Genomic DNA, 11,536 nt, shown 5'->3' on the forward strand with positions numbered 1-11,536 from the left:
CTTCTATTACTCTTGCTAAACAGATAAACCTTCCTCCCTTTTTTTATATTCCTATTAACTTCCATACTCAGGGATGCTGAAACGGCCTTATGATCACTGATTCCCTGTTCTGCACATACAGAGTCGAAAAGTTCGGGTCTGTTTGTTATCAGTAGGTCCAAGATGTTATATCCACGAGTCGGTTCTCTGTTTAATTGCTCGAGGTAATTTTCGGATAGTGCACTCACTATAATGTCACTCGATGATCTGTCCCTACCACCCGTCCTAAACATCTGAGTGTCCCAGTCTATATCTGGTAAATTGAAATCTCAACCTAAGACTATAACATGCTGAGAAAATTTATGTGAAATGTATTCCAAATTTTCTCTCAGTTGTTCTGCCACTAATGCTGCTGAGTCGGGAAGTCGGTAAAAGGAGCCAATTATTAACCTAGCTCGGTTGTTGAGTGTAACCTCCACCCATAATAATTCACAGGAACTATCCACTTCTACTTCACTACAGGATAAACTACTACTAACAGCGACGAACACTCCACCACCTGTTGTATGCAATCTATCCTTTCTAAACACCGTCTGTACCTTTGTAAAAATTTCGGCAGAATTTATCTCTGGCTTCAGCCAGCTTTCTGTACCTATAACGATTTCAGTTTCAGTGCTTTCTATCAGCGCTTGAAGTTCCGATACTTTATCAACGCAGCTTCGACAGTTGACAATTACCATACCGATTGCTGTTTGGTCCCCGCATGTCCTGACTTTGCCCCGCACCCGTTGAGGCTGTTGCCCTTTCTGTACTTGCCCAAGGCCATCTAACCTAAAAAACCGCCCAGCTCACGCCACACAACCCCTGCTACCCGTGTAGCCGCTTGTTGCGTGTAGTGGACTCCTGACCTATCCAGCGGAACCCGGAACCCCACCACCCTATGGCGCAAGTCGAGGAATCTGCAGCCCACACGGTCGCAGAACCGTCTCAGCCTCTGATTCAGACCCTCCACTCGGCTCTGTACCAAAGGTCCGCAGTCAGTCCTGTCGACGATGCTGCAGATGGTGAGCTCTGCTTTCATCCCGCTAGCGAGACTGGCATATTCGCCGAATATCGTTTCGTTCCAGGGAGTCCCCCACCTGCATTCTTCGATGCTGTCGCGTATTCTCGTCCGTACAACTGAAGTGCAGGGATGCACCCCGGAAAGGCGCAGATGGGGAAAGACTACAGCGTCACAACAACATTGACCTGTGAATGTACCGTATTCAAATATTTACAGGTCAGTACGCTTGTGAATCATTATGCATTCCCACAACATTACATGTGGATCACCAAAATGGCAATGTTTGACAATGTTCCTGGTCTCACCTCTCACCATATGAGGTACGTCCAGAATCACTACTCAAATTAAGTTTGCTTCCGAGAAGAGCACGCGATCCCCGTCCGTACAGTCTGTGCACTCTTGGCATTATCACAAACGGTGCTATCGATATGTAGGTGTCAACGGAACAAGTGACCACCCCCATGCAGTCACGGTGCCTCTATGGAGCGTGAGATTGCGTGCCTTGTAGTCCTGTTAAATGTAGTTGCAATTCCACCCATTGTTTGACGTGGGTCCCTTCTTGCCTGTTGTACGATGGTAGCGGTCATCTGCCGCTGCAGTTGACCGTGGTCGACCGCCTCCTCTACTTCGGCCGCGAGTGCCTGTGGTTCGGAGCTCTCCCCATGCACGTGAAAAAATTCGTTACCGTCAACTGCCCCGTGTTGCGGCATTTCATTACACTTACTAAGGTCATAATTATAATTTTCACAACAATTACATAGCTAAAACAATCGATTTTTCACTACACATTAGAATGTTACATTTTTTGGTATACAATAATAAAACTTTGCTTTTCATACTTTACAGTTTTCTTTCCCATCTAACATCGGAACATTTATTTGCTTGGCCCGCCATCTGTTTATAAAAGACACCGAATTCTCTTCTCCTTGTTAACTTCTTTCATAGATTACTATTTCCACTGTATTACCATCAAGAGATCGTCTACCCAGTCTTTTCTGCTTCTTGATTTACTATGGTGGTTTGTACACATATCGTATTACAACAATAACAGTCATCAAAATACTTCCGTATAATGCTAAAACATTCTTTACAACAATTATATTGTCTACAACAACAGTGTAGACTCTTATTATAATCAGCGTTAAGCTTACATATGTGGCATAGGAACAGTATGTTAATCCTTGACCAGACGCGCTCTTTTTCATGACACAAGCGTATTTTGTACACATGTCAAGCCTAGCTGTCTTTATGTTATCAAGGTAAACATGTATGGACACTGGACTCGTATTCGGGAGGACGACGGTTCAATCCCGCGTCCGGCCATCCTGATTTAGGTTTTCCGTGATTTCCCTAAATCACTCCAGGCAAATGCCGGGATGGTTCCTCTGAAAGGTCACGGCCGACTTCCTACCGCGTCCTTCCCTAATCCGATGAGACCGATGACCTCACTGTCTGGTCTCCTTCCCCAAACAACCCAACCCAACCCCCTAAACATGTATGAGCAATATCACAGTTTAAACTTAGTATAATTCCACAACGATAAAATAAACTACATTATACGAGCTAAAGCCCTATTTAGTTGAACAATAATAAAAAAACTATCATTTTATCATTTTGCTGCCACGTACAAATGCTACCCCACAGTATTGACCCACTCGAAGCATTAAACAGCGCAGTTGCATCATACCCCAGCCAACTGCTTATTCGATTGCTAATTATCTCGTACACAACTGCCTAATTGTGGGATTGTGCTGCTAGCTCGGAATCTGGGTCATTTTCTTGCACGGATCGTAAATTTTTTCTCACTTAACTCGCTGTTTCTTTTATATTAATGTTGCTCTCTTGGACGTATGACAACACAACTTGCCACAGTGTTAGCTCAAGCAATAATGGAAGAATGGATACAGACTTGCCGTTGTAAAACAATAGTGAAACGGTACATGACCTCCTCCTACCGCTACATCTGGCTCAGCGCAATGTTTAGCAAAGTCTTCGTATCCATCCTCTCCTGATGTATCCGTCAACACCTGAACCAACACCGCCTCCTTCACATTAACCAGTGTGGGTTCCATCCCATCTCCCCTGATGACCAGATTCTGCACCTCACCCCCCACCCATTCCATCAGCTCAACACCCGTAAATCCACCATTCTTATCTCTCTCGACTTAGAGAAAGCTCCAGACTTACTCATTACCAATTAATTACGTCCACTTTATTGTATCCTTACAATCCTATCTCATCATTAATACTGCAGACGTGCCTCTCTTATTTCCATTATCTGCTCTACACTGCTAATATGCTCAGATTACCTCAACCAGTCCACCTCCTCCCGTAAGCTGATGACACTGCTTTCCTCGCCCTCTATCCTACACTCCAGAGATCCCAAGAATCCCTCTAAATCCACCTCAATCAGTTTACCTCACGGTGTAACCAACTACTCCTCATGGTCAACCCTATCCAGTTAACCAGTTCACTACAGAATCTTGGACCATCGACAAGACGCCTCATGAGACGCGACAAGGTAGTAGTAGGCAAAACGCAACAGGGAATAACAATATTAATCTGCTAATAGTAAACTGCAGGAGCGTCTATAGAAAGGTCCCAGAACTGCTCTCATTAATAACGGTCACAATGCCCACATAGTGCTAGGGACAGAAAGTTGGCTGAAACCAGATGTAAACAGTAATGAAATTCTGAACTCAGATTGGAACGTATACCGCAGAGACAGGCTGGACAGTGGAGGGGGAGGCGTGTTTATAGCGATAAAAGGTGCAATAGTATCAAAGGAAATTGACGGAGATCCGAAATGTGAAATAATTTGGGTGAAGGTCACGGTTAAAGCGGGCTTAAACACGGTAATTGGATGTCTCTATAGGGCCCCTGGCTCAGCAGCTGTTGTGCCAGAGCACCTGAAGGGAAATTTGGAAAACATTTCGAGTAGATTTGCCGACCACGTTATAGTTCTGGGTGGAGATTTTAATTTGCCGGATATAGACTGGGAGACTCAAACGTTTATAACGGGTGGCAGGAACAAAGAATCCAGTGAAACATTTTTAAGTGCTTTATTTGAAAACTACCTTGAGCAGTTAAACACAGAACCGACTCGTGACGATAACATATTAGACCTTCTGGTGACAAAGAGCCCCGAACTATTTGAAATAGTTAACGCAGAACAGGGAATCAGCGATCATAAAGCGGTTACTGCATCGATGATTTCATCCGTAAATAGAAATATTAAAAAAGGTAGGAAGATTTTTCTGTTTAGCAAAAGTGAAAACCCGGGTTCCCGGGTTCGATTCCCGGCGGGGTCAGGGATTTTCTCTGCCTCGTGATGACTGGTTGTTGTGTGACGTCCTTAGGTTAGTTAGGTTTAAGTAGTTCTAAGTTCTAGGGGACTGATGACCATAGCTGTTTAAGTCCCATAGTGCTCAGAGCCATTTGAACCAAAAGTGAAAAAAATTAGATTTCAGAGTACCTGACGGCTCAACACAAAAGTTTTGTCTCCAGTACAGATAGTGTTGAGCATCAGTGGACAAAGTTCAAAACCATCGTACAATATGCATTAGATGAGTATGTGCCAAGCAAGGTCGTAAGAGATGGAAAAGAGCCACCGTGGTACAACAACCGAGTTAGAAAACTGCTGCGGAAGCAAAGGGAACTTCACAGCATACATAAACATAGCCAAAGCCTTGCAGAAAAAACAAAAATTACGCGAAGCGAACTGTAGTGTGAGGAGGGCTATGAGAGAGGCGTTCAATGAATTGGAAAGTAAAGTTCTATGCACTGACTTGGCAGAAAATCCTAAGAAATTTTGGTCATATGTCAAAGCGGTAGGTGGATAAAAAAAGAAAAAAAAAAGTCCAGACACTCTGTGACCAAAATGGTACTGAAACAGAGGATGACAGACTAAAGGCCGAAATACTAAATGTCTTTTTCCAAAGGTGTTTCACAGAGGAAGACTGCACTGTAGTTCCTTCTCTGGATTGTCGCACAGATGACAAAATGGTAGATATCGAAATAGACGACATAGGCATAGAGAAACAATTAAAATCGCTCAAAACAGGAAAGGCTTCTGGACCTGATGGGATACCAGTTCGATTTTACACAGAGTACGCGAAGGAACTTGCCCCCTTCTTGCAGCGGTGTACTGTAGGTCTAGAGAAGAGCGTAGCGTTCCAAAGGAATGGAAAAGGGCACAGGTCATCCCCGTTTTCAAGAAGGGACGTCGAACAGAAGTGCAGAACTATAGACCTATACCTCTAACGTCTATCAGTTGTAGAATTTTGGATCACGTATTATGTTCGAGTGTAATGACTTTTCTGCAGACTAGAAATCTACTCTGCAGGAATCAGCATGGGTTTCGAAAAAGACGATCGTGTGAAACCCAGCTCGCGCTATTCGTCCACGAGACTCAGGGGGCCATAGACATGGGTTCCCAGCTAGACGCCGTGTTTCTTGACTTCCGCAAGGCGTTCGATACAGTTCCCCACAGTCGTTTAATGAACAAAGTAAGAGCATATGGACTATAAGACCAATTGTGTGATTGGATTGAAGAGTTCCTGGATAACATAACGCAGCATGTCATTCTCAATGGAGAGAAGTCTTCCGAAGTAAGAGTGATATCAGGTGTGCCACAGGGGAGTGTCGTAGGACCGTTGCTATTCACAATATACATAAATGACCTTGTGGATAACATCGGAAGTTCATTGAGGCATTTTGCGGATGATGCTGTGGTATATCGAGAGGTTTTAACAATGGAAAATTGTACTGAAATGCAGAAGGATCTGCAACGAATTGACGCATGGTGCAGGGAATGGCAATTGAATCTCAATGTAGACGAGTGTAATGTGCTGCGAATACATAGAAAGAATGATCCTTTATCATTTAGCTACAACTGGAAGCAGTTAATTCCATAAATTATCTGGGAGTATGCATTAGGAGTGATTTAAAATGGAATGATCATATAAAGTTGATCGTCGGTAAAGCAGATGCCAGACTCAGAATCATTGGAAGAATCCTAAGGAAATGCAATCCGAAAACAAAGGAAGTAGGTTACAGTACACTTGTTCGCCCACTGCTCGAATATTGCTCACCAGTGTGGGATCCGTACCTGATAGGGTTGGTAGAAGAGATAGAGAAGATCCAACGGAGCGCAGCGCGCTTCGTTACAGTGAAAGGGTACAGTACCGCCCGACATTGAAAATAGGTACAACATACTTCATTATTTTTGTCAGAACAACACATTTTTTTTTTGTAAAATAACTCAATTTCAATTAATACAGCGAAGCCGGATACCAGTGTGGGAAGGAATGACAACTTATTTATTTAATTGATCACATGTGCACTCCCACAAAGTAAATCCCTACATCCGGTTTGGTGAGATCTGTGAAATGAATGAATGTATGGTCGTCTGCTAACCGCAGATAGTGAATGTGAATATATCATCATCTTTGAGACGATCCTTTGGCCACCTTTGGTGGGGCCAAAGAGATGAAATTTACCTGAGCTTTGAGCGCCTGAAATGTGGCTGACCAATACGGTGGCAAGGTGCTCCCCCACTTCGACAGAGGTGTGAGAGGACCTAGAGAACGGCCATGTTTCAGCACTCTGCCGCTGGATCTTGTGCTGTTAAGACCTTTTTTTAGTTGTGCTCCGTAATGACAAAAGAGTGGAGACATGTTATGCATGTGGAATATTTAAGAGTAGTTTGAAATAATAATTTTTCTATTTCAGGAACTTTTGTGGGGAGAATAAAGTGTCAGGCAGGTAATATTAATGGGATTGTAGTAATCTTCGGAAGTGACCAACGGTCACAATGAAACCACGTGTAGCAATAAGTTGAAATACTCCCGTGTGCTTAAGTTAAGCTGAATTACTAGCGTGTGTACAATAAGTTGAAATATTTAAGAAATAGCGTGTGTACCATAAGTTGAAATATTTAAGAAATGGCGTGTGCAGGACTTGAAATTAGAGACGAGTACTTCCACGTGGTGAGTACTGTATGAGTCTCAAACTGTGTATGAGACAAAAGATAAAGAGAAGTACTCGTCCATGGTATCAGTTGAGGACTTGCGTGTGTGATGAATGCGTTCTTAATATTACTTTGCGTGATATGATTCCGTGTGACGCTAGATTCAAACTCTGAGAGAGAAGCAAGGTGAGTCGGCCGTCTATCCAGCAACGCCACTTGGCTTGCATTGCACAGGAAGACGTGCAAATATCTCCAGAGTTCATAGTAGGAAAGAAGAATTACAAAGTGGGGCAGTGTCGTGTGAAACTGGGATAAATACTAATTGAAGTGGGAAAGCTGAAAGTGATAATGTTGTGACTATTTAGTGTTTTGTATTCCATGTCGTAGTGTGGTGTATGTCATGTAATTTGGGTATGTGTGGTTTGCATGGGAGAGTAGCAAGGTAGTTTCAAAAGATTAGTGGGTTATGCTTGTTCCTTCTGTACTGCTCGGTCTGGAGGATAGTTTCGTGATGATGATTGTGAGAGTCGAAGTGTGAGAAATAATAAAAGATCCACCATGCTATCCAGAAAGTGCACTGTAGCGTTAAATAATTACGAGACCATAATATAGATATTCACCAATGTAAAGCCATGCCCACTGGGCGGAATTTCTCATGTGTTATTGTTGTAGGTTATAGAATTTGTGTGTTTAGGTTAGAGAATTTATCGGAATAAATAAGATAGTGAAAAGAAAAAGATTGGTGGACTTTTCCTTCGAATTGTATGTTGTCATAATGTCCCGAATTTATAATGTGTGCGCCATTCATATTCAGTGCGGTGGCCACGTGTTGACAAAAGCCGTTATATAAAAAATAGAAAGAAAATGTGGTATTGCCAGTGCATAGTGTACAGTCAGAGTTCTGTAAATTACTGATAGTCAGATGCGTGTTTCCGTTGCGTATTAATCATATAGGAGGATAACTTGTAACTTAATTGTGAGTACGAGAGTTCATGTTACTCGATAAATAAGAATGAATCCACTCGCTTGGCAGACCACTCATCTAGCAGGCCTGACTGCTTGATGCCACAGTATGAGCAAGGCATGTCTGTGTCTCTCATAATTTCGACCCTGCCAGTATGTTTTTTGCCAGGATATTTTGCCAGGATATTTTGCTGTTAGGGTTTGCTGTTAAGATTTTTTTATTTTTGATGGAATATATTGTGATAGCGCTAAGAAGTAATTTTTTTTTCTGTTTGCAATTTCTTTCTGGATTGGTGAGGATCTTTTATTTTTTATGTAATTAATTGCTATATCGTCCAAGGCTGGAAGATCGTTGTATAATTTTTTTTGCGTAATGTCCGTAGTAACTAAGTCGCAGTCGAAAAGTGTAGTCACCATGGAGAATAGCGATTCTGGGGTGAACGTAGCAGTGCAGCAGGAAGTAGGTGTCGACCATGGGCTAATGAGCGGGAACGGCAAACACTCGGAAGGGGCTGAATTGTTCAGTGGACCGCTGCTAGGTGATCCTTTATGCGGTGGGCTTTGTCCACAATCGGGGGCTTTTCCCGACGACGCGGGCGAGCCGGGACTAGGTCAGGTTTGCAGTGATAGTGCAGCTACCCTTAGCGAAGCTACGGTTTCTCAGGCAAACGAGGTGAGCGCACCGAAAGTAGCAAATGACAATGTGCTACTGCAGCTGTTACAGAGGATGAATAGAGATAATAAGGAGAGAGATAGGGAGAATAAGGAAAGATTTGAGGCAATTAAGGAAATATTGGAAGCTCCCTGCCGCCGTTGGATAAGCAGCTGCAGCAGCAAGTCGTATACTCCTAGCTCACTCATTTGTTACATAGTTTAATTCTTAATTTCTTTGCGTGTTTTTGGTACTTGCATTGTTTAATTCATAAATTTCGGGCGTATTATAGTATTTGAGAGTTGTAGCATCGCGTTTTGGTACCTGAATAGTGTAAATTCGCGTAGTCGTTTGCCTTCTGTTTTTGTTTTGAACGGCCAGTGTCGGTTGGTCACAGTCAGTGTGCTCCCTGCCGCCGTTGGATAAGCAGCTGCAGCAGCAAGTCGTATACTCCTAGCTCACTCATTTGTTACATAGTTTAATTCTTAATTTCTTTGCGTGTTTTTGGTACTTGCATTGTTTAATTCATTAATTTCGGGCGTATTATAGTATTTGAGAGTTGTAGCATCGCGTTTTAGTACCTGAATAGTGTAAAAACGCGTAGTCTCCTTCCGCCGCAGAGCAGTGTGTCAGCAGTGCGCAAGTAGCAGCATTACTGCATTTACTAGGCAATCTTGTATTTTAATAACCGTTTAAATTTTGTCGATTTGTTTGCGCTCTCTGTAGATTAGTTCAGAAGTTCTTTGCACAACAGTTTTTAGCATGGATAGGGACTGCAACTGCTGTGTTCGGATGCAGGCTGAGTTGGCATCCCTTCACTCCCAGCTTCAGGCAGTGTTGGCTTCGGTCACACAGCTTGAGGCTGTTGCCAATGGGCATCACTGTGGGGGTCTGGATGGGGGTTTGTCGGGGACGGCCAGCTCGTCCCACACATCCCCCGATCAGACTACAACTGTGGTTGCCTGGGATACTGCCCGCATTGAGACTGATCCCTCACCTGTGGTGGAGTGGGAGGTCGTCTCAAGGTGTGGCAGGGGGCGAAAGACATTCCGGAGGGCTGAACGGAAGGCCTCTCCCGTTTGTCTGACGAACCGGTTTCAGGCTCTGTCTCAGGCTGATACTGATCTTCGACCTGACATGGCTGCTTGTCCTGTTCCAGAGGTTGCCCCTCAGTCTGCAAGATCTGGGCGGTCGCAGAGGGTGGGCTTACTGGTAGTTGGGAGCTCCAACGTCAGGCGCGTAATGGGGCCCCTTAGGGAAATGGCAGCAAGAGAGGGGAAGAAAACCAATGTGCACTCCGTGTGCATACTGGGGGGAGTCATTCCAGATGTGGAAAGGGTCCTTCCGGATGCCATGAAGGGTACAGGGTGCACCCACCTGCAGGTGGTCGCTCATGTCGGCACCAATGAAGTGTGTCGCTATTGTAGGGAAGCAGCCTACTCACGCTGTAGTAAATTCACATCAGTTTCCATTGTGTGCCAGCCATTCTGCTGTAACTAGCTCTGACGTAATAAATATTGCGCAATACTTTAAAAATCAAGCAAATAACCTAAAACTTTTCTGGCATGTCAGAAGTAATACTAAATTAATATGTGTTAAAAATCAGTTCGATAACTTAAGCCATTTCCGAAATTTGGACGTTTTTCTGTAGAAATCATTGGCGCAACAGAAAAGAGCTAGAGACTTCAAAATTTATATTTAGATTCATCTTTCATAATGATTTAATAAAAACAGTACTTGGGATTTCACAAATTAAGATTTTAGTGGAAATTCATGATTTTCTGGTTTTCGTCTCAAAACTGAAGGAAGCAAGATAGATTAAGTAGGCTAATGAATAAGGCTAGGATGTTTAGATTTAAATAGGTTGGAGGTCCGCTATGACTATGAAGATGTGAAAAGTTTCTTTTGAATACCTATAAAATTATAGCGATAGCGGATCTCAAAAGGGACAGTTCAGAGCTCATCTGCTGCATGCAGTGCAATTAAATTAATTCTCTCGCCCAAAATATTTAAGTTAGCCACGTCAAAATTTTATTATCAATACTTACCTGCGTGCTGAATGCACACTTAAATTAAGAGCTTCATCGGCCATCAGCAAGAGAAGCTATAATTTATTATGTAACTTGAAGTGGTGCGTTACTAGCCCAGCGGCTAGTCGGGAGAGCCGATTTGATCAGGCGTTCCCTTAGCCGTCCACACCGCGGCTTTATATATAAGAACGCTGCGCGAGGAAGCAAGGCCCCAGTTCTCTCCAGACGCTGAATAACACGCCATCTGTGTCGGCAGTCGCGTCGAGTCGGTATCACTGCGATAAACAGCCTCGGGTGCCGTATTAAGTTACTAGAGATACACGTAACCATGAAATCATTTCAAGTGATTTTCATTATCTAGTCTCAGTGTGCGTATTGTCGTATTTTCACGTGCCGTCGCGGGACAGACATTCTACCAATTATTTAGCGTGGCGTTTGATGAAATATTTTCATCAAATTATGGCGAGCATTCTTTTTAACATTTAATTCGGACATTTATAGTTGCATCAGCGCATTAGACTCTGAACTGCTCTGTTAGTTAGGTTGTAGGGATACTTGTGTTTTTTATTTGTGAATTTGAGAATATACTCAACTATTTTGGAAAATCGTTTTTGATTAGAAATCCCGGATAATCTCCTAATTCCTCAGAGTTATAAGCTGCAGCTATAACATTCTTCTCAGATGAAGTGGGCACTAGGAACTCTAATTACAGGCTTCACGTTTTGTTAAATCGCTTTCTGGGGGCTAAAAAGTAAATAGAGAGCCAGTGTTGAGAACGGCGAAAGACAGCATTAACAACTTGCTAATAGCCAGAAACTGATTCAACATGCAAACATTTTAAACAGCAAACGATTAACTAGTTCCCTTCTTAAACGCCG

This window comes from Schistocerca nitens, chromosome 3, assembly GCF_023898315.1.
Source record: "Schistocerca nitens isolate TAMUIC-IGC-003100 chromosome 3, iqSchNite1.1, whole genome shotgun sequence".
NCBI lineage: Eukaryota > Metazoa > Arthropoda > Insecta > Orthoptera > Acrididae > Schistocerca > Schistocerca nitens.